Below are 25,026 nucleotides of genomic sequence, written 5' to 3'. Positions count from 1 at the left end.
CTGTACCACTTTACCATTGCACCAAGAGTGCACAGGGCTTCTTGTTTCTCCACATCCTTGCCAGCATGTATATCTTTCCATTGTGGTCCTGCCATTCTAACAGGTGTGAAGTGTTGTCTCATCATGGTTTTGATTTGCATTTCCCTAATGATTCGTAATGTTGAGCATCTTTTCACGTACCTGTTAGCTATTTGTATATCTGCTTTGGAAAAATGTCTATGTAGGTCCTTTGCCCATTTTTTTAATTGGATTACTTTTTTGCTATAAACTTGTGTGAGTTCTTTATATGTCTTGGATATTAACCTTTATCAGATAGATGGTTGGCAAATATTTTTTCCTGTTTCTGTAGGTTGTCTTTTTATTTTGCTGATCATTACTTGTGCTGTGCAGAAGCTTTTTAGTTTGAGGTAGTCCCATTTGCTTATTTTTTATTTTGCCGCTTGTGCTGTAGGTGTCATAGCGAAAAGAAATCATTGCCAAGACCCACGTCAAGAAGCTTTTTCATGTGTTTTTTCCTAGGAGTTTCATGGTTTTCAGTCTTACGTTTAAGTTTTTAACCTATTTCAAGTTAATTTTTCAGCGTGGTGTTAAGATAGGGATCTAGTTTCATTCTTTTACATATGAATATCCAGCACCATTTATTGAAGAGACTGTCTTTTCTCCATTGAGTATTCTTGGCTCCCTTGTCAAATATTAGTTGACTACATATGCATGGGTTTATTTCTGGGCTGTCTTTTTTATTCCATCGGTCTTTGTGTTTTCATGCCAATACCATACTGTTTTGATTACTATAGCTTTGTAATATAATTTGCACCTGGAAAGTGTGATGCCCCTGATTTTTTGTTCTTTCGCAAGATCTTGCTTTGGTATTCAGGGTTTTTTGTGGTTTCATATAAATTTTAGGGTTTTTTCTACTTTTGTAAAAAATACTATTGGATTCTTAATAGGGATTGCATTGAATCTATAGATGGCTTTGGGTAATATGGACTAAATATTCGTCCGATCCATGATCATGAGATACTTTTCCAGTATTTGTGTCTTCTTCAATTTCTTTCATCAATGTCTTCTAGTTTTCAGACTAGAAATCTTTCACCTCCTTGGTTAAATTTATTCCAAAGTATTTACTGCTTTTGATGCTGTTGAAAATGGGACTGTCTTTGTTAATTTCTTTTTCAGATAATTCATTGTTAGTGTATACAAATGCTGTTGCTTTTTGTATGTTAATTTTGTTTCACACAACTTTGCTGAATTCATTGATTAGATCCAACAGTTTTTTGGTTGAGTCTTTAGGATTTTCTATATATAAAATCATGTCATCTGAAAATAGAGATAATTTTACTTCTTCCTTTCCAATTCTGCTGCCTTTTATTTCTTTTTCTTGCTTAATTACTCTGGCTAGGACTTCCACTGCTGTGTTGAATAGAAGTGGTGAGAGTGGGCACCCTTGTGTTCTTCCTGGTCTTAGAGGAAAAGCTTTCAGCCTCTCACCATTGAGTATGACATTAGCTGTGGGCTTGTGATATATGGCTCTTATTATATTGAGGTGCATTCCCTCTATACCTACTTTGTTGAGTGTGTTTTGTTGGGTTTTTTTTTGTGAAGAAGATCAGCCCTGGGCTAACATCTGTTGCCAGTCCTCTTCTTTTTATTTTGGCTTGAGGAAGATTAGCCTTCATTAACATCTGTGCCAGTCTTTCTCTACTTTGTGTATGGGATGCCTCCACAGCATGACTGACAAGTGGAGTAGGTCTACACCTGGGATCTGAACCTGTGAACCCTGGGCTGCCAAAGCAGAGCAGAGCACGTGGAACTTTAACCACTCAGTCACGGGGCCGGCCCCTGTTGAGTGTTTTTATTATAAATGGATGTTGAATTTTGTCAAACGCTTTTTCTACATATATTAAGATGATAATATGATTTTTATGCTTCATTTTTCCACATGGTGTATCACATTAATTGGTTTGTGGATGTTGAACCATCCTTGCATCTCAAGGATAAATCCCTCTTGATTGTGGTGAGTGATCCTCTTAATGTGCTGCTGAATTCAGTTTGCTGGTATTCTGTTGAGAATTTTTGCGTCTATGTTCACCAAGGATATTGTCCTGTAGTTTTTTTTGTCTGGTAGTATCCTTTTCTGGCTTTGGTACCAGGGTGATGCTGGCCTCGTAAAATGATTGGGAGTGTAGCCTCCTCTTCAGTTGTTTGGAGTTCTAGATGGATTGGTGTTAATTCTTTTTTGAACATTTCGTAAAATTCACCAGTGAAGCCATCTGGTCCTGGGCTCTTCTTCATTGGGAGATTTTTGATTACTGATTCAATCTCCTTACTAGTAATTGGTATATTCAGATTTTCTCTTTCTTCCTGATTTGCCCTTGGTAGGTTGTCCCATTTATTGGCATATTGTTCATAGTAGCCTTTTATGATTCTTTTCACTTCTCTGGTGTCAATTGTAATGTCTCCTTTTTCATTTATAATTTTGTTGTTTGGGGTCCTCTTTTTTTTTTTGGTTAGTCTAGCTAAAGGTTCGTCAAATTTGTTTATCTTTTCAAAGAACCAGCTCTTTGTTTTGTTAATCTGTTCTCTTGTTTTCCTGTTCTATACTTCATTTATTTCTACTCTAATCTTTATTATTTCCTTCCTTCTGCTCACTTGGGGCTCAGTTTGTCCTTTTTGTAGTTACTTAAGATGTGGAATTAGGTTGTTTATTTGGGATCATTTTGCTTCTTAATGTAGGCATTGGTTGCTATGAACATCTCTCCTAGAACTGCTTTTGCCGCATCCCGTAAGTCTCAATATGTTGTTTCCATTTTCATTTGTCTTAAGATGCTTTTTTATTTCCCCTTTAATTTTGTCTTTAATCTGTTGGTTGTTCAGGAGAGTGCTGTTTAATTTCCATGTATTTATGAATTTTGAAGTTTTACTCCTGTTACTGATTCCTGGTTTCAGTGTGGTCAGAGAAGACACTTGGAATGATTTCAGTCTTCAGGGATTTACTAAGACTTGTCTTGTGGCCCAGCATATGGTCTATCCTAGAAAATGTTCCATGTGCAATTGTGAAGAGTGTGTATTCTGCTGTTGTCTCATAGAATGTTCTATATATGTCTGTTAGGTCCATTTGGTCTATACGGTTGTTCAAATGGGCTATTTCCTTATTGATTCCCTGTCTGGATGATCTATCCACTGTTGAGAGTGTGGAGTATTAAAGTTCCAAACTATTACTGTATTGCTGTTTATTTCTCCTTTTAGCTCCGTTAGTTTTTCCTTTATATATTTGAATGCTCTGATGTTGGGTGCATATTTAGAGTTGTTATATCTTCTTGGTGGATTGACCCCTTTATCGTGATGTAATGTCCTCTTTTGTCTCATTTTACCATTTTTAGTATAAAGTCTATTTTGTCTGATATAAGTATAGTTACCCCAGCTTTTTTTGGGATACGATTAACTTGAAATATCTTTTCCCATCCCTTCACTCTCAGTCTATGTGTGTCTTTACCAAGGATAACATCTGTGTTGCTGGGTATAGAATTCTGGGTTGGCAGTTCTTTTCTTTGAATATTTTGAATAAATTATCCCATTCTCTCCTGGCTTGAAACGTTTCTGTTTAGAAGTCCACCAATTGTCTTATGGGAGTGTTCCCTTATATGTAATTTCTCTCTTTTCTCTTGCTGCTTTCAATATTCTTATTTTGTCTTTGATTTTTTGACAATTTAATTATAATATGTCTCAGTGTAGCCCTATTTGGGTTCAACCTGTTTGGGGTCCTTTGGGCCTCATAGATCTGAACATCCATTTCTCTCCTCAGGTGTGGGACATTTTCAGCCATTATTGGTTTAAATATACCTTCTGTGTTTTCTCTTTCTCTTCTTCTGGGATTCCCATGATGCAGGTAGTGTTGCTTTTGATTGTGTCCCATAAGTCCCATAGGCTTTCTTCACTCTTTTTTATTCTTTTTTTCTTTTTGCTCCGCTGACTGGATAATTTCAAATGTCTTGTCTTCTAGGTCTGATTCTTTCTTCTTCAAGGTCAGGTCTGCTTTTGAAGCTGTCTGTTCAATTCTTCAGTGCGGTTACTATATGTTTCAGCTCTAGGATTTATGTTTGGTTGTTTTGTTTTTTTTAAAGATTGGCACCTGAGCTAACATCTGTTGCCAATTTTTTTTTCCTTCTTCTTCTCCCCAAAGCGCCCCAGTACATAGTTGTATATTCTAGTTATAGGTCGTTCTGGTTCTGCCATGTGGGACACTGCCTCAGCATGGCTTGATGAACAGTGCCATGTCCACACCCAGGATCTGAACCGGTGTAACCCTTGGCTGCTAAAGCAGAGTGCACAAACTTAACCACTCAGCCATGGGGCCGGCCCTTGTCTTTTTTTTTTTTTTTTTTTAATGGTTTCTATTTCTTTGTTGAACTTCTCGTTTTGTTCATGCATTGTTTTCCTAATTCTGTTTAGTTGTCTGTGTGTGTGTTCTTGTAGTCCACTAAACTTCTCTAAGAGGATTCTTCTGAGTTCTTTATCTGGGAGTTCATAGATCTCTATTTCTGTAGGGTCAGTTATTGGAGCTTTATTAATTTCTTTTGGTGGTGTCATGGTTACAAGTTTTTCTTGTGTTCTTTGATTCCTTACATTCGTGTCTGTGTGTTTGAATAATGGACCTCCTCTTCCAGACTTTACAGGTTTGCTTTGACAGAAACAGTTCTTCACTAGTCAGATCAGTTTGGGTTTCTAGATGTGTCTGCTAATAATGCCTTTGGGCAGGTGGGGTTTATTCTCAGGGTCTGTTTTGGGCAATGCCACTGCCTGGGCTTTGAGGTTGGTGGGAGGGGGTAGGCTGACTGAGAACAGCAGGGTAGGATTGCTAGCTTAGTTCTCTGCCTAACCAGGGCTGTAGGATAGGCTCCACGGTTGCCTGGTTTCTCTGGTCAGGCTTACTAGACGATCAGGAGTAGGTACTATACTCAACAGTAGGTGGGGCTATGACTTAGCTTCTCTGCCCTGGTGGAGCAGTAGGACGAGCTCCAGGACCTGCATAGCTTATTATTTGGGGACCCGAATCAGGCAAGACTATGCACTGAGTTCCCTGGCCAGACACCGCCACCGGTTTTGCTCTGCAGACAGTAAAAGCCACCAGCTGTGCTCTCTGTTCAAATGTCACTGTAAGCATGGCTGTCCGATGAGCTACACAGCTTCCCATGTGCTCTTTCTCAGTTCCCTGGTTGTGTGGGCTGAAGGCTGTATTCAGCAATGGGTGGGGTATGAATTAGTTTCCCTGCCCAGGCACAGTGGGAGAACGAGCTCCCAGGTCAGAAAAGCTCTTTGTTTGTGATTTTGACTCAAGCCAACCCATGCCCCAAGCTCCCTGGCCAAATGGATCCACAAGCTTTGCCCTGCAGACTGTCAGCTCTGCCCACTGGACTCTCTGCCCAAGCATTACTGGCCTCTGCAGCTTCTAGGTGTTCTCGCCAGCCTTTCTGGTCAGGCAAGGCTGGAAGCTTCACTTAGTAGTGGGTGGGTCTATGACTCAGCTCCCCTCCCTGGGCAGGACTAGAAGGCCAGCTCCAAGGAGCCTGCGTGTTTTCCCTATCAGGCTTTCTGGTCAGGAGGGGTCAGGAACTACACTCAGCAATGGACCAGACTGATTCAGCTCCCCTGCCTGGGCGGGGGCAGATCAGGCTTGAGGGCTGGCGGATCCCTTCATTGGAAGACCCAAATCAGGCAGACCTGCACCCCGCCAAGTTCCCTGTTCACACTGTACCACCAACTTGGTTCGGCAGATGAGCAAAGCCACTGGTTGGGATTACTACTTGGGTGCTGCAGGTAGGAACTCTGTGCCAAGATCCCAGTGCTGGTTGTTGCAAGCCTCTCGCCCCTCCTCCATCACGATCAGATTCTCAATGGTTGAGCCCCACAGATTCCTCTAGAGTCCACATGAGGCAGGACCAGAGTAGGGGCTCCCAAGAAGTGACCCACAATGCTCAGGGAGCTGGATGTCCACCCTGGGCTTTCTTTTTCCCCTGGACAAACCATAGGTGCAGAGGAGACCTCTCCACATGGTGCTGCACTGGCCTGGGAGAGGGGCAATGCGGTCAGCATATAGCCCCTACTCTTACCCTTCTGATGAAGTCTGTCTTGGTCTCTGTGGTGCAGGGGATGCTTCAGCCTCACTCCCGTGTTCTAGGATTCTCTCAGTGACGTCCTGTCCATGAATAGTTATTAATTCTTCTTGTGAGGGAAAGCAAAATCAGGAACGTCCTATGTCGCCATCTTGGTGACATCACTACCAATAATTTCTTAACACACACAGATAACGCAGTCACTGCTATTTGAATTACTTTTCATCTACATGTACGACTTTAGAAATTTTAAGAAAAGGAAGGGATGAATTTTAAAGTTTTTGAAATGTAGATCTTATTGACCTACTTCCTTTTATATATGAGAAGCTGACTTTTTACATTTAGAAAACAATTAATGTGTGGCTTCTAAGTCCCAGGAACACTGCTTGGTTCAGGATACAACAGTGAAACAGGTGGAATCTCTACCCTCTTCGAGATCATCATGAGAGACATATAAACCATAGTGGTGTGTGTTCTCAAGACCCAGTGGGAAAACAAAAACAAGTCACTAACTTTGCCAGACCCGTAGGAGTTCACTGGGAGAAGAACAGAGCACTCCAAATAGAGGCAACAGAAGATACCAGGGCAAAGATAAAAAATGACAGTCATTGTGGAATCTCTCCACCAAGGACAATCAACTGTGAACCCCTACTGTGTCTGAAAAGGTTGTATAAATTTAATCATAGAAAGTCCTGCCCATCAAATGTTGTAATGGTGGAATCCAAGGGACTCCTCAGGGTTTTGTTATGGAGAGACCCAGGATTTAGAAAAAGATGTCAGCAGGAGACTTCACTTGTCTTCCTCTTAGTTATATGATTTTTTTTGTTTGTTTATTTGTGCTGGGACTATAATAATGCTTAACTGGATTTGAAAGTTACTTCAGTGAACCTGCAAACATAGAAGAGAGAGAGTTGAGTTTCTGATTTTTTTGCAGTTGAATTTGACTGTTCTAGGTATTAAATTTTCTTGCAAGAGTTGTGTAATCCAAATTTTGCCATGATTTCATCCTTTTTATTCATAGACCTTCCATTTCAGGAAGTAGTCTTGAGATTCAGCAATCTGTAGTAACTGATACATCAAGGTTAATAGGTGCTTACTACAGCACAATTGTGTTAATGAGACTTGGCATCATCTATACAGCTTATGTATTGTTGTTTCTGTAAAGGAAAAGTTAATCTCCCTACATACTAGATTTGATAGAGAATAATTCTGTTTATGATTCTAGGCTCCAGATCACTCTGAACCAAAATAAACTTTTTAGACTGTTTTAGATACTAAGTCCCTGTAAATTCAGTGAATTTGGCTGCATCTGAAATCTTTACTGGTTTACCAGTAAAAGGTGCTATGTATAAGATGTAAAACTTTTGCTTAGTAGAATGCTATGATTTTAACAGTTTACTTTTGAACTAAAAATAGTCTAGCTGGCTTGGGTTAGTATAGTAACATTGCGGCAACAGACACAGCCTTTCATATTTTCATGTTCGTTAATTTTAGAAAATATTTTCTCAAGGCAAGAGTCAAAAGTTCATAGTGGGGTGTCAAAGACCTTTTCAGAGAAAAGTCTAATTTTAGAAGCTTCCAGTTTGTCCACCAAAACTTGCCCTTTGATAATAACTTCCTGTTGAAAAGTGCATTCCGTTGGAAAGAAAAAAAAAACAGCTGAAGAGAAACCATAAGCATGATTATGAAGAGAAAAGAACAGGAAGAAGAAAATAGATGTCACCCCAGATTTAAGTTTCATAGTGTTAAAATGATTGGCTGGCAAGCAACAGAAACCAGCTCTAGCTAATTCAGGCAAACAAGGAAAGATTGGACACATACTGGGTCACTCACAAAATCAAAAAAAAAAATGAACCTCCAGACCGAATGCCGTTAGGGAACCCAGGGGCAGGGATGAACAGAGAATCTCTTTAGGAGGTGGCCATCAAATGACTGTTTGCCATCCTTGTGTACTCTCAAGTTTCACATTCCTGGGAGAGTCTAATTGGTCTGGTTTGAATCACTTACCTGCCCGTTGACCATCCCTCCAAGTCACATGGAATGAGGGAGGGATGGCCCCTAACGGAAGAGTGGGAGTTCTTACAAAAAAGGAGGAACAGGAGCTAGGCAGGAAAAAAAATAGCAGATGTTCACTGTAGCGGCCACGTAGCCACAATCAGTAGTAGTGATTTTGCCTGACCCAGAGTAAGTGGCCGTTAGGTATTAGACTCCTTTCTTTTCAGAAACATCTCTTGTCAGCTTTGTATTCATATGTGAACTGTATCAAAAATGTTGTGCCACTTTGAACTGGAGAGGGACCCTTTCCCAAGGATCTCAGAATATCTTTTCCAGTTAGCTTTGTAAAGTCATTATCCAGATGATCAAGAATTTCTGATAAAGGGTAACATTAGTCTAGAATCACTTTTTTGGGGGGGGAGGTAAGGAAGATTGGCCCTGAGCTAACATCTGTTGCTAATCTTCCTCTTTTTGCTTGAGGAAGATTGTCCCTGAGCTAACACCTGTGTCAGTCTTCCTCTATTTTGTATGTGAGAAGCCACCACAGCATGGCTTGATGAGCAGTGTGTAGGCCCACGCCCGGGATCCAAACCTGCAAACCCCAGACCACCAAAGTGGAGCATGCAAACTTAACCACTACACCCCCGGCTGGCCCCAGAATCACTTTTCTTATGTGCATCTCATTTTTTTCCCCAGCAGGTTCTTATCCTGGAAGAGTATCTTGCCAGAAAATTATCATGATAATTCTCATAAGGTGTATGCGTGTTCTTTTCTACATCTCAACGTAGAGATAATATTCTTTGTCTTTGTGAATGAACTGGCAGAATGTTTATATTTAAAGTCTATTTCCTTAGGATTTATACCCTCTCTGTCCCTTCTCTACCACTTCTACCCTCTCCCCTTGTTCCTCGTAGTTCTTGGGCATGTACTACATCAGGAGGGACCTTGAGCTTCTTTTGTAAAACTGAACATAGTCAACAGAAAGCACAAGGAACAAGAATTAATTTAAGTGTATTGGGATAGTGTGGTGCCATTTAACATTTAAAGGCATATATTGGCCTTCTACTGCAGCAGCCATGGCTCTGCACTACCCCATGGTGGTGGGTCTCAGCAAGGGCCAGGAGGTGACCAGGAACATGTGCAAGCTGAGGCACAGCCGCCTCCGTGGGCGCCTCACCAAGCACACCAAGTTCATGTGGGACTAATCCCAGAGGTGTATGGCTTCGCCCTATGTGAGCAGTGTGCCATGGAGCTGTCAAGGTCCCCAAGGACAAGTGGTCCCTCAAGTTCATCACGAACAGGGTGGGGACACACATCTGTGCCAAGAGGAAGAGGGAGGAGCTAAACATTATCCTGGTTGCCAAGAGGAAAGGACTGAACCCCCTTCCTCCTCTGTGCATATAAAACTTTTACAGAAAGAAAAGGCATATATTGTTTAGGAAATGAAAAGTGCTTGTCAGCAAGCTAACTAGATATGGAGGATGAATAAGATACATGTAGTGTGTTCCAACAACAGGCTAAAAGTTGTGAAAGAGAACCCGCAAAGAAAAATGCCAAAAAACTCTGCCACTTAACTCCAGAGCACAGTAGATAGCGATGCATTCACAATTAGAAAGCTTCTATTTGGTGACATCCCTAGTACAATAGAACATCAAATAATTGATGTATATGCCCAAACAAAACTTTATCCACAACTGGCTGTTCAGTTAAGAAAGAGTTTTGTGCCTGGACATATACATTAGTTAGTTATTTGATATTCTACTATAGTCAAGATGTCACCAAATCAAATGGAAGTTTTCTAATTGTGAATGTGTTAGCCAGTTGTGGATTTTGATAAATAAGTGGGGAATAAAACCGTTTTTAAACAGTAAGCCACATGCTCATTCCACTGTTATCTTCATATTCTAGTAAATCAATGTGCTTTTACTGTTAAACAACAACTAAAGGCATGCCAAAATCCTTGCATACCTTATTTGCTTGTAAACTTTCAGGGTTTTTCCATTTTTATGAAGTCAAAGATATTTTTTATTACTTCCTTGAGATAGCTAAATCTTACATAGCAACCTCTTTAAATAGGGACAAATTATGGTAAATAAGCTGATCTTAGATAATTTTCCACTCACAAGGGTTTTAGTTAGAGCACTGTTTTGTTTTGTTTTTAAAATATCTTATTGTACATGCTTTGTCAGTCTATTAGTTAGCTGTAAAGTTGTTGACTTAAGGTAAAGTGAGTTCCTCGGGAAGTCCAGTGCCTATAGATGGGGAGACAGTTTTGCTTATGTTTACACTATTTAGTTAGAGGTGAAAACACTAGAGTTTCAGTTACAGTTACTGAAAACACTTTTAGTGGATCACTGGGAATTGATTATAGATGATAGGTAGTAGAAACTTCTCTTACCTTGGAGAAAAAGGCATAAACACTAATTCCGTTAAAATATGAATAGGAAAATGGAAAAGAAAACATACAACTGATTCCAAACCCACGAGAGTTTCGTGAAGATTGAGGTAAACTGTAAAGAGTGTTGCGGTGCCTAATAAATTCTCTTTGGTCATTACAGCTTTTTAAAATTGTTGTCTCCTATTTTGACTGATATGAGTTTTTTTTAGCATTCCTTTTTCTTATATGGTTAGAGGAAAAGGAATTATGATATGTCCTTAAAATCTCTATGCCTCACTTTCCTTCTAGTTCTACTCTATAGGTTTGCTGTGAAGATTAAATGAGTCAATACATGTAAAGCACTTAGGTCGGTACCTGGCACGTAGTAGGAGCTAAGTGTGTGTTAACTCGTGACTGTTAGCAGTGATCCAGATACAGTGGTCAAGAGTGGAGAAGTCAGAGTTCTCATCGGTTATTATAGTTACTTAGACTTCAGCTACAGAAATCCAGCTGACTTCCTGTTGAAGTTTAGTGATAATTCCACATAAGCCTTTGATGTTCCTTTGTTATATGCACTCAGCAAATGTTCACTTTGAACCTAATACGTGTTGGGCAATGTTCCAGGTACTGTGGGAGCTACGGAGACTTAACTGGATAACTGGACATAGATACTACCCTTAGGATGCTTACGTTTCATCGAAAAGGCAATAACAAGAATAGCTATAATAAAAGGTGAATACACTAGGTATAGTAATGAAAGTGCAGAAAACATAAGTGAGCGCTCCAAAGAGGGAGAGGTTACTTTCAGTTAGGAAAATCTCTTTTGTGGGGGAGGGGGGCAGGGATGTATGTAGTTTTCACATTTTAGTGTACTGACATTAAGTTTCACCATTAGATAGCATAAGTATATGTTTTGGCCATATGACCAGAGTTTTGAAATGTAAAGATAAATGCATGGCTTTAAGAATGTGCTATATTAGAGACTGTAGAATATATTAAACAATTAGGGAATCTAGAGGTGGTAGAAGTCTGTCTATACACATTTGCATTTAGTGGCACAAGTAAATGCTATAGGGACAGTAAGACATGTAAAACTTTGGGTTGTAATTGGAGGAAAAACCTGTTCAGGACTGAACTGAGGTCTTTGGTTGCTGACAGAATCTCCTCTGGACTTGAGACTTCGAATTAGGGAGTCTTTTTGTCAGTATGCAAAAACTGCTGAATTGTACAAAATCCCTATTAGCCCGAAGAAACAGTAGCAATGGGCTATTTAAGGAGTAGGCTCACGTCAATTTGGAATGTGGAGGCTGGCCAGTCTGAGTGAGCTGGGCTAGCTGGAGGCTGGAAATCCAGTTGGATGTTGCAGCTCAAGTCTGGGATCTGTAGATCAAAAAGTTTGGAAACACAGTCTAGAGGAAGAATGTTAGTGCATGTCTCAAAAATCCTCGTTTTCCAAACAAATTCTTAGGATGCTTTCCTCCAACAGGGTCAGTTAGGTGAATGTTGAAGGAAACAGCGCTTGAATTAGGTCTGAGTGGATGTGACATTCAGAGATGGAGTGAGGAAAAACAGTCATTTCATTGGAGGACAGGATGTGAAGAAAGGAATAGGGGAAGGAAGAGGATCTGTGCTGGGCGGAAGGTCCAGGCCGCCTTTATTTGGACGGTACCCTATTGTAAAATGATGCTGGTGGTGGTGATGATAGTAACAATGGTATCCACTTGTTGAACATAAGGCTCTTGCCAAGCGTTGTACAGGTATTTCACCCCTGTTATTGAATTCCACAAAATAACTATATGAGTTAAGTATTAGTTTCCCTGTTTTAGAGATGAGGAAAAGTTGTACAATTAGAAAGTGACTGTGCAACCATTTGAAGCACAGGAGTGGTTGATGCAAAAGCCTGTGTTTCTTCCCAGTATACCTGGCTGGTCTTCAGAATCTCAGCTGATTGATTGACAGATAACTAGACACATGCTGTTATCTTGAGAATAGAAATTGATACAAATTAGAATTTTCTTTTTTCCCACTTGTGCATTTTCAACAAACAGGTTTTCTGCCTCTTCCAGCATTTCCCAGAAACCCCTGATAAGAACATATTTTTGTCTTTGACCAAGACTGTTTCTGAAAAGGTTGCTGTGTGCGTGTGGTCAGTGCAGAGTGGGGTGGTCTGGCAGGTATGCTCATTCTAGCTATAGTGACTTGAGGACCCACTTCTACAAATTGACTCTCTCCTTTTTCAGGATCAGATAAATAATACCATCTATATAATCAAGTTTGAACTCTGAGAATGGATTCAGGGTCTTTGTGCCCTGGTTCCATTCACTCCCTGGGTTTGTTTCCAAATTTGTAAAATGGCAATAAAAGTACTACTGTATGCCTCGAGGTTTATTGTGGGATAAAATAAAATTCTGTATAGGGAATACTTTGTCAGCTATTCACTGCTTTATAAATATTGTTTTTGTAATCATAGTCTTGTGAGACAGTTACATCCTCAGAGGCTTCTCGATACATAGGGTTCTTTGTTCCTACACTTGAGTGGCTTCAGATGGCTTATTTTAGCTTCTGTGTCCTTTTTTCTAACAGTCTCAACTGTCATGTCTTTGTTGGTCTTATCCCTCCCTCTAATAGCCCACTCCTCCCTCAATTTGCTGATTGTAATCAGCAGTCAACCAGGAAACTGCATAATAGAACTTGTTAGCAATGTGTCTAAAATTAAAGCAATTTTGTTCTTTTACAAGGGGTGAGAGATTTGATTTATCTCAAATGGTTTAAGATTTTTTCATATTTATTTTTTTAGATCTTTATAGGCTTTAAAAAATTGTAGAAGTTAATAATGCATGCACTTAATCTTTCAAGAAATGCAAAAGCATATGAAATAAAAAAAGAAAGACTCTGGTCCCGCCCTCCCTCTCCCTTCCCCGTAACTCCCTAGAAATAATCGATGTTTACTGGTGTGAATATACAAAAAAGACATATACATTAATGTTCTGCAACTTGCTTTTTTGACTAAACTGTGAAATATTGATCTTTGTTAGTAGATTATTGGTTATTGCTCCATAACAGAAGCCCCAAAGTTAGGGGTTTAGGACTATATTTATTATCTCATGATTCCTGTGGTTCAGGAGTTTGGTAGTGGCTTAGCTAGGGTCAGGTTTGAGGTTGCATTCATGAAGGTTTGAGTGAAGCTAAAGGATTCACTTCTAAGGTGAATTAACTCACAGGCTGGCTGTTGGCAGGAGGCCTGAGTTCCTCTCCTTGTAGGGCTAGTTGAGTATTCACAACATGGTGGCAGGCTTCCCTGAGAGTGAGCAATCCTAGAGATCACTAGATCCTACAAAGAGCCAGGTAGAAGCTATCCTTTTATGACCTAGCCGCTGAAGTCACATAGCATCACTTCTTCCATACTCTTTATTAGAAGCAAGTCTCTAAGTTACGTCTATATACAAGGGAAGTGAAAGTAGTCTTCGTCTTTTGAAGGGAGATAGCGAAGAATTTGTGGACATACTTTAAAACTACCACAGAATATACAGCTCGCTCTCATTCATTTCCATGTTTGTGTTATGGTTCATGGTATGAATGTACTGTAATTTCCTTAGCCATGTCTGTATTTGTGGATATTTTTACTCTTCTAGACAGTACTGCAGTGAACACACATGCACTCCTTTACCAGCTTGAGCTAGGATTTAGCTAGATTCCTAGAAGTGGGATTGTTGGGTCAGTAATTGATGGGTTCTGAGTGAGAGATCTTTTAACTAAAGAGCCTGAATGTGTGCAAACGTGTTTTGCCTTTCAGCTGTGTTCTGGTAGATTATTCAGAAAGATATTGGAGTTAGTCATTGCATATAATAGGACTCACAGAAACAGAAAGCATTTTAAAACATAATCTCTCAGAATAAAAAAAATTTAGATATTATGAAGTGAACGAACTAGAGGTATAGAGGGCAACATGAATGAAATTCATTAACATAATGTTGAGTACAAAAAGCAAGACCAGAAAAATACCTATAACATGATGCTAGTTATATAAAATTTAAGCCTATGAAAAAAGTCTTTTTTTGCTTAGAAATAATGTGAAGTAGAAATATAAAGAAATCTTTGATAAATTCAGGATAGTGGCTACTCTGACGGGACTGCAATTGAGGAGACACCTTTTGGGGATTTCTCAATTGGCAAAGTTTTATTTCTTAATCAGAATGGTAAGAACATAGATGTTTGTATTACTCTTTTACCTTTTTATATGTCTTCAGTATTGCCTAACAAAAATGAGAGGCTCTTGATTTTTAAATTTAAATTTTGAAAAATCTGAGAAGCTCTTATTTTAGCTTCGACTTTTGGTGTGAAAAATATACATTTGTTTATTGATGGTGTTAGTGCGGTGAAGATAGTGGTAAAATTAATAGCTAAAGTAAATATAGTAGGCTCTGGGATACAGGTGGATTTTCATCAGCAAACAATGAGCCAGAGCAGTGAAAAGATCACCAGGCTCAGAGGAGGCCAGTGACCTGTCTTAGGTCTGCTCACTACCATATATGACAGCAATTTGAGGTATTTACTTAACTTTCTGAATCACAGTTTTCTCATCTGTAAATTGCTGGGAGCCAACCCACTTCTCAGTGCTATACAGATCACATGAGATTTTTAAAAAATTAAAAATATGAAAATCACCCAGTATAGTGACTGGCACACAGCAGAGTTTCAATATTTTCTTGCTACTCCCACAGATTACTAGGATCTTGATTCTAGAATCATTTCTAGTATTTAAGCAAGTACGTATTTTTTAGTAATTGCAAAGTTCACGTTTTTCTTTTGTCTTGCAAGGAAAAGTGTTCAGTATTAAATATTCAATTTTCTAATGCCTTTACACAGGGAATTAAAATATTTACCGGTGGATACTGAACTGTACAGTTGTCATCTCTAGGGATTTGTTTTTGCTGACATTTGAGCAGACGGTTTTTTTGCTGACTGAATCTCTCTTTGTTGTGGTGCTTTGAGCTCGTTAATGACCAAATTCTTATGTGGCAGCTGCACATTACACATGCTTATTCTCCATGTTTAGACCATAAATCTTCTGCAACTGAGTGACAGCACCACCTGCACAGCCTTTTGAGCTTGTAAATATAGCTCTAATAATGTTATTTCAAAATGTCTCAGACATGTTTTCTCACACACTTAGCCCTCCTGGCAGAATGAAATGATATTTCAGGGTATGATAAGTGTTATTGTTTCATGTGGATTTCACTATGGAGACAGACTGGTAGTATTTCTTGTATGTAGATTTCTAGAACATGGAACATCAAAAGTTTTTGGTACGTACCCAGCTGAGGTTTATTAGATACTTAGAGTAATTCTGAGAATGTTTCTGTTGTGTTTTTTTCTGCCTAAAATCTATTTACTAGCTTATTCTTAGCAGCAACATGTTGAAGGTTGATAGTGGGGCAATGACAGAATCACTCACCCATCCCAGCCAAAAGCTTTTTGATTTGTTGGTACTGCTTTTCATGACTGGTAGCCTAACGTAGTGATGAAGAAGAGAGACTCTTGAGCCAAACTGCCTAAGTTCAAATCCTGGCTCCTTCTCTTAACTAGTTTGTGCTCAAGTTACTCAACCTTTCTGTGTCTCAGTTTCATCTGTAAAATGGCGATGACCGTAGCATCTGCCTCTTAGGGTAGTTATGAAAATTGTCAATATTTATAAAATATTTAGAAAAGTGTCTGGCTCAGAATGAGTAGTGTTTAAGCATTTGTTAAGTAAATATGCGTGAGGCAGGCAGATAGCTATAGAGCACACAGGACTGGGCTCAGCTTTGTGAGCTCATTCCAGGTCAGATCTGTCCCCAAACAGCAAAAGACACTGTCCTTTCCATCAAATTAGTTAGGCTAGTAAGAATAGGAAGGAATATAAAGCCTTAACAAATGATGCTTTCCCTTTGGCCAAACCAAACCAGAAGCCTAGTGGGGCAAGGGAGCCCATCAGTACAACTCATAAAGGTCCCCTCTCAGGGCAGAGAGCAGAGAATATGAGGGTAGAGAGGGAATCTGGAGGGACTAACAGAGAATGTACATCATGGTTTCCAAGACAGTGTCTTAGTGCATATTTATATGTAGTGCACATATAATATGTATGTGCATGTTTCTATATAAAAGCCATTCTTTACTATGAGAAACTATATGCCAACAAATTGGATAACCTAGAAGAAACGGATAAATTCTTAGACTCATACAACCTCCCAAAACTGAATCAAGAATAGAGAATCTGTATAGACCAATCACAGGCAAAGAGATTGAAACAGTAATCAAAAACCTTCCAAAAAACAAAAGCCAGGACCAGATGGCTTCTCTGGAGAATTCTACCAAACATTCAAAAAAGAGTTAATACCTATCTTTCTCAAACTATTTCAAAAAGTTGAAGAAGATGGAACACTTCCTAACTCATTCTATGAGCCGACATCACCCTGATCCCAAAACCAGGCAAGGACAACAAAAAGAAGGAGAATTACAGGCCCATATTGCTGATGAACATAGCTGTCAAAATCCTCAACGAAATATTGGCAATTTGAATACAGCAATACATTAAAAGGATCATACACCATGATCAAGTGGGATTTATACCAGGGATGCAGGGATGGTTCAACTTCCACAAATCAATCGATGTGATACACCACCTAACAAAATGAGGAATAAAAACCACATGATCATCTCAGTAGACACACAGAAAGCATTTGACAAGACCTAACATCCGTTTATGATAAAAACTCTCCATAAAATGAGTGTAGAAGGAAAGTACTTCAACATAGTAAAGGCCATATATGACAAACCCACAGCCAACATCATACTTAACAGTGAAAAGTGGAAAGCCATCCCTCTGAGAACAGGAACAAGACAAGGGTGCCCACTCTTGCCACTCCTATTCAGCATAGTACTTGAGGTTTTGGCCAGAGCAATTAGGCAAGAAAAAGAAGTAAAAGGTATCTAAATTGGAAAGGAAGAATTAAAATTCTCACTGTTTGCAGATGACATGATTCATAGACTCATGGGAGAAACAGTTCATTTTCTGCCTAATCCAGAAAAGCCATTCCAAGCATGGTAGAAAATGGTGAAAAGCTGATGGATAGAATTGATAATGCTCCCTCCAAGGTAGAAATGCCGGCAAAACTACCCCCTACTCTTTATACCTAATGCTTCTAATCTATACCAATAATTTCTTTTTGTAAATACATAAATTGAATTCTCTTTTTAGATTAATAAATCTTTTTCTAAATCAGTTATCTCATTGTTCTTCTAGTAGAGCACCATGGGGCCCACTCTAATGTTTACATCTTCAAGGGAGGGTGATGCTGGTATGGAATATACTGCATGAGAAAAGTAGTTAAAAGAATGCTTAGGGGCTGGCTCCGTGGCTGAGTGGTTAAGTTCGTGTGCTTCGCTGCGGCGGCCCAGGGTTCGGATCCTGGGCACGGACATGGTGCTGCTCATCAGGCCACGTTGAGGCAGCGTCCCATATCCCACAACTAGAAGGACCTGCAACTAAGATATACAACTATGTAGGGGGGAGTGGCGGGGGAATGGGGCGGGTTTGGGAAGATAAAGCAGGAAAAAAAAAAAAAGAATGCTTAAAAAGAGACTATTGTCTCACAGAGTGGGCACACCATTGCCCTGGGGAGTTGAAGTTAAAAGATGGTGGATGAGGGGACTCTCTAATTCTCTTGGTGATTTGTTGCTAGAAGACCATGTAAAACTTCCCCCCTGGGGCCTTGAGAAGGATACTCTTGCCTCGCACCATTGGATTAATTCTGCGTCCAGGTACACAAGGGACATGATTAACCCTGGTTTCAGAATTAGCTCTAGCTAGCTAATAAGTAAGTATTCAGGACGTGAGGAAACATGCCTCTTATTAAGTTGGAAACCTACTGGAAAATTTTCATAACCTCCAAAAAAAAGAAAGAGTATGTTCAATAAATCCGAATAGGAGAACTTTAGCTTGCCTATGGGTGGTGGCCAATTCTGTTTTCTTGACTTCAGCCTTTGAATTTAGTGAGAGGTTGCTCATGCTCTCTTCCATTTGATGGCTGGGAATTTAGTCTTCTCAGATTTACAAAGCAAGATCAACTTCACCCAAAACTCTGTGGTAGGCAGAATTCTAAGATGACCCCTACCCGACCCCACCTCAGTGACCCTCACCCTTTGTAGAATTCCCTCCCTTGTGAATATGAGGAGACATCATTCCTGTGGTTATGTTATCTTACCTGGCAAAAGGGATTTTGCAGATGTAAAACTGATTGTAAAAACCGACTAAGGTCATTAATCAGTTGAGCTTAAGATAATCAGGTGGGCCTAACATAATCATATGAGCCTTTCAAAAGCAAAGAGGTTTCTCTGGGTGGTTGCAGAAGAGGGGATCAGAGAGATTTGAAGCGTAAGAAGGCCATGCTCTTGCTGGCTTTGGAGATGGAGGGAGCCAGGTGAATGCAGGCAATCTTGGGAGCACAGAGCAGAGAGAGTCCATATTTCTGACCTCCACAACTGGGAGCTAAGAAGCAGTGGTGTTTTAAGCTTCTAAGTTAGTGGTAATTTGTTACACAGCAATAGAAAACTAATATGCTCTGGATCCCACGTTGTTCTTAGACAAGGCTCTGGATCTAAAAACTCTCCGTCATATTGAACTCCTGTTTGTTAAGCTTGAGCTAACTAGATCTCCCAGGGAAGATGTCGCAACTCCACGGCCACTCCAAACGGAGACGCTGATCCTTTCTAACTTATTTACCTTTATCATTTCTACGGAAGTGGTTGGTTTTGGATCACTGTGTATCCCATTTTTTAAAAGGGCAACCCCTTTACCCTCCCTAAATTATATTTAGTTTTACTATATAGATTCCATCTAAAATATATGCGCATTTCTTACAAGGCCTTTCAAATGAATGTTTTACTCCAAGAGTACATAGACATTAAGCACCATTACTCCTCTCTTGACTACTCTTGTCGCCTGTACCACTTTATGGGAAAACTCTACCAGGAACAATACAGAAGGTTTACAGATTGTATGACCTTTTTTATTTAGCCTTTGCCTCTGGTTAGGAATGACATTATGGGCTAAATTGCTGGAGGTGCTCAAAAAAAACCCCTGTGTCTTACTTAGTACTAATGCAAGGGCCAGGGTTGGATGAGATCTCTTGATGCTTCAGACAGTAATTTGCAATTGAGTGTAGTAGGCGTATGTCTCTTGCTCCATCCTCACTCTTCTCCCTTTCTGTTGAAATTGTTTCTTCAAAATTTTGTACCCTTTGGGAGGAATTGGATGCATGCTTCCTGTTAGAATAAATACCTGAGCACTCTCTTTTAGGTAGATGGCATCATTTTGTCATCATTATCCTAGAATGGTCATAGTATATAACTGATTCTGCCAGAATGAACAGCAGCAAATAAATGTTTTTAAAACCAAAGTAATCACTTCTGGTAGATGCTTCCTGATTTATAAATTGGCTTACTATAATAATCCTATACAGCAATGTTCTCAACGCTAGCTGCATGTTAGAATCACCTCGGCTCCACCCCGGAGCAATTAGATAAGAATGTCCAGGTGGCACCTGGCCCGGGTGACTCTAAAGTGCAGCTGGGGCTGAGAACCACTGCCATACAGTAAGTCTCCCCACCTAGAGGCCTGCAAGTACATTTTGCAACTAGTTTATCTTGGAGGGACTATCAGGGAGTTGTATAGCTCTGAGCTCCATGTGCTGTGAGTACTTTCCCAAGAAGAAAGTTTATGGCCAAGGTGAGTGTTTTCTAGGCTACAATTATTGTAATAATACTTCATGATGTGAAACCACAAATTCTTCTGTTGGAGAAGAATCTGGTAGTGTGTAATTTTTATGTGTTTGATTCTCACAGGAACCTTTACAAATAATTAACACATTTTAACAAACCAACAACTTTTATCAAGAGCCAGCAAACTTTTTCTGTGAAGGGCCAGATAGTAAGTATTTTTGGCTTTGGGGGCCATATGGTCTCTGTAGCAGCTCTGCTCAATGCTGTCATTTCACGACAGCAGCCATAGACAATGTGTAAACCAATGAGTGGCTGTGTTCCAGTAAAACTTTATTTACAAGTGTAATCTGGCTCGTATTATTGTTGTCTTATCTTTTTGTTTTGTTTTGTTTATTCATGGCAGGTACTTATTAATTATTCCTTTAAATTATTACAACTGATTTCTGCCCTCATTTGTAGCTTTTCTGGACTTGAACATATAAGAAGCCTCAGAAAAAAACTACTGGATTATAATCTTAAGCATGTTTTTAAGTGGCAAAATTGGTTGGGAGAGGAGTATGTTTTAATTTTTTGTTTTAATTTATTACATAAACATGCTGCATAAAACTTAACTTTAAAATATACAAAGGTATTTCCTTTTTTTATTGAGGTGTAATTGACGTATTAGTTTCAGGTACACCACATAGTGATTCAATATTTGTATATATTGTGAAATGATCACCACAAGTCTAGTTAACATCTGTCACCACACAGTTACAAATTTTTTTTCTTGTGATGAGAACTTTGAAGATTACTCTTAGCAACATTCAAATATACAATACAGTATTATTAACTATAGTCACCATGCTATCCATTACATCCTCATGACTTATTATTTTGTAACTGGAAGTTGGTACATTTTGATCCCCTTCATCGATTTCATTCCTCCCCTTCCATCCCCATTTCAGCCACCCCCTGCTTCTAGCAACCACTAGTCTAGTCTCTGTGTCTGTGAGCTCAGTTTGTGTGTTTGTCTTTTTAAATTCCACATATAAGTGAGATCATACAGTATTTGTCTTTCTCTGTCTGTTTTATTTCACTTAACATAATGCCCTCAGGGTCCATCCATGTTGTTGCAAATGGCAGGATTTCTTTCATTTTTATGGCTGAATAATATTCTATTGTGTATGTATACCACAACTTCTTTATCCACTCAATCATCAATGGACACTAGGTTGTTTCTTTATCTTGACTATTGTAAATAATGCTGCAGTGAACATGAGGGTGCATACATCTTTTCGAGTTAGTGTTTTCATTCTCTTTGAATAAATACCCAGAAGGAGAATTGCTGGATCATATGGTAGTTCTATTTATAATTTTTTGAGGAGCCTCCATACTGTTTCCATAGTAGCTGCACCAATTTGCAACCCCACCACTAGTAGGAATTCCGTTTACATCCTTGCCAACACTAGTCATGTCTCATCTTTCTGATAATAGCCATTCTGACAGGTGTGGGGTGATACTCATTGTGGTTTTGATTTGCATTTTCCTGATGATTAGTCATGTCGAGCATCTTTTCATGTACTTGTTGGCCATCTGTGTGTCTTCTTTGGAAAAATGTCTATTTAGATCCTCTGCCCATTTTTTAATTCGACTGTTGGGTTTTTTTTGCTATTGAGTTGCATGACTTCTTTATATAATTTGGATATTAACCCCTCAATAGATATATGATTTGCAAATATTTTCTCCCATTCAGTATGTTGCTTTTTCATTTTGCTAATGATTTTCTTTGTTGTGCAGAAGCTTTTTAGTTTGATATAGTTCCACTTGTTTTTTTGTTTGTTTGTTTTTATTGCCCTTCCTTTTGATGTTAGATCCAAAAAAGCATAGCCAAGGTGGATGTCAAGGAGCTTACTATCTACGTTTCCTTCTAGGAGTTTTATAGTTTCAGGTTTTATGTTAACCACACTCAAGTTTTTAATCCATTTCAAGTTAATTTTTGTGTATGCTATAAGACAGTAGCCCAGTTTCATCTTTTTGCATGTGGCTGTCCAGTTTTCCCAACACCATTTATTCAAGAGACTGTCCTTTCCCCATTGTATATTCTTGGCTCCTTTGTCATAAATTAATTGACCATATATATGTGGTTTATTCTGGGCACTCTCTTCTATTCCATGGATCTGTGTGTCTGTTTTTATGCCAGTACCATACTGTTTGGATTACTGTAACTTTATAGTATAGTTTAAATTCAGGAAACATGATGCCTTCAACTTTGTTTTTCTTTCTCAAAATTGCTTTGGCTATTTGGGGTCTTTTGTGGTTCCTTACAAATTTTAGGATTGTTCTAATTTTTGTGAAAAATTCTGTTGGAATTTTGATAGGGATTGCATTAAATCTGTACATTGCTTTGGGTAGATGGACATTTTAACGATATTAATTCTCCCAGTCCATGAACATGAATATCTTCACATTTACTTGTGTCTTTAATTTCTTTCATCAGCATCTTATAGTTTTCAGTATACAGGTCTTTCACTTCCTTGGTTAAATTTATTCCTAGGTATTTTATTCTTTTTGGTTCACTTGTAAAGGGGATTGTTTTCTTAATTTCTTTTTCTGATAGTTCATTATTAATGTGTAGAAACACAGCAGATTTTTGTACAGGCATACTTACTTGTTTTATTGTGCTTCACTTTATTGCACTTTGCAGATATTGTGTTTTTTAACAAGACTTTCCATCAGCAAAAAATTTATGATTTGCTGAAGGCTCAGATGATGGTTAGCATTTTTTAGTAATGAAGTATTTTTTAATTATGGTATGTACATTGTTTAGACATAATGCTATTACACACTCAGTAGACTACAATATAGTGTAAACATAACTCTGTATGCACTGGGAAACCAAAAAATTCATGTGACTTGCTTAATATGATACTCGCTTTCTTGTGGTGGTCTGGAACCTAACCCACAATAGCGCCAAGGTATGCCTGTATGTTGATTTTGTATCCTGCAACTTTACTGAATTTATTAGTTCTAACAGGTTTCTGGTGGAATCTTTAGAGTTTTCTATATATAATATGTCATCTGCAAGTAGACTTACTACTTCCTCCCCAATTTGTATGCATTTTATTTCTTTTTCTTGCCTAATTACTCTGGCTGTGACTTCCAATACTGTGCTGAATAAAAGTGGTGAAAGTGTGCATCCTTGTCTTGTCCCAAACTGGTGAACCCCCAGCTCCCAAAACAGAACATGTGAACTTAACCACTATGCCATGGGGCTGGTCCCTCCTCTTTCATTTCTGATTTTATTTATTTAAGGCCTTTTTTCTTGGTGAGTCTAGCTAAAGGTTTGTCAATTTTGTGTATCTTTTCCAAGAACCAGCTCTTCGTTTCATTGATCTTTTCTGTTTTTTAGTCTCTAATTCGTTTATTTCTGCTCTGATCTTTGTTATTTTCTTCCTCCTGCTAACTTTGGGCTTCATTTGTTCTTCTTTTTCTAGTTTCTTGAGGTGTAAACTTAGATTGTTTATTTGAGATTTTTCCATTTCTTGACATAGGCAATTATCACTATGAATTTCCCTCTTGGGACTGCTTTTGCCTGCAATCCATAAGTTTTGATATATTGTATTTCCGTTTTGATTTGTCTCAAGGTATTTTTTTATTTCTTCATTGACCCATTGGTTGTTCAGTAGAGTGTTATTTAATCTCCACATATTTGTGAATTTTCCAGTTTTCTTCTTATAATTGATTACTGGTTTCATACCATTGTGTTTGGAAAAGATGCTTGATATGATTTCAAGCTTCATAAATTTGTAACACTTGTTTCGAGGCCTAACATATGTCTATTCTGGAGAATGTTCCATGTGCACCTCAGAAGAATGTGTATTCTGTTGCTTTTGGAATAAATGTTCTGTATATATCTGTTAAGTTCATCTGATCTAACATATCATTTAAGACCTATGTTTCCTTATTGATTTTCTGTCCTGATGATCTATCTATTCATGTAAGTGGGGTATTAAAGTCTCTTACTATTACTGTATTGCTGTCTATTTCTCCCTTTAGGTCTGTTAATATTTGCTTTGTATATTTAGCTGCTCTTATGTTGGTTGCATAAATTTTACAAATGTTATATCCTCTTGTTGGATTGGACCCCTTTATCATTATGTAATGCCGTTCTTTGTCTCTTATCACAGTCTTTATTTTAACATCTATTTTGTCTGATATAAATATAGCTACCCTAGCTTTCTTTTGGTTTCCATTTGTATGGAATACCTTTTTCCATCCCTTTACTTTCAGTGTGTCGTGTGTCCTTATATCTGAAGTGAATCTCTTGTAGGCATCATATAGATTGGTCTTGTTTTTCTTATCCATTCAGCCACTCTGTGTCTTTTGATTGGAGAATTTAATCTATTTACATTTAATTATTGGTACCAAATAATATGCCAATTATTGATAGGTATGGATTTTTTGCCATTTTGTTGTTTTCTGGCTGTTTTGTAGTTCCTCTGTTCCTTTCTCCTCTTACTCTCTTTGTGGTTTGATGACCTTCTTTAGTGGTATGCTTAGATTCCTTTACCTTTTGTGTATCTACTACAGGTTTTTGCTTTGTGTTTACCATGAGGCTTACATATAAAACCTTATATTTATAAGTCTATTTTAAGTTGATAACAATTTAAGTTTGAATGTATTCTAAAGCTCTGTGTTTTTACTCTCCCCCACTCTCACATTTTATGTTTTTGATGTCACGTTTACATCTTTTCATCCTGTGTGTTCCTCAACTAATTATTGTAGTTTCAGTTATTTTACTAC

The 25,026-nt window shown here is 38.6% G+C and overlaps 1 protein-coding gene and 1 pseudogene across 1 annotated transcript in view; both read left to right on the top strand.

Annotated features, from left to right (window-relative positions):
• The window catches only part of TMEM123 (transmembrane protein 123), a 53,639-nt gene that overhangs the window by 10,550 nt on the left and 18,063 nt on the right, over positions 1 to 25,026 (top strand). The window lies entirely within an intron of this gene.
• On the top strand, positions 9,065 to 9,621 carry LOC138924961 (large ribosomal subunit protein eL36-like; annotated as a pseudogene).

This window comes from Equus caballus, chromosome 7 (assembly GCF_041296265.1).
Source record: "Equus caballus isolate H_3958 breed thoroughbred chromosome 7, TB-T2T, whole genome shotgun sequence".
NCBI lineage: Eukaryota > Metazoa > Chordata > Mammalia > Perissodactyla > Equidae > Equus > Equus caballus.
The sequence above is the reverse complement of the archived record's forward strand: the minus strand, read 5'-3'. Positions and strand labels throughout refer to the sequence as shown.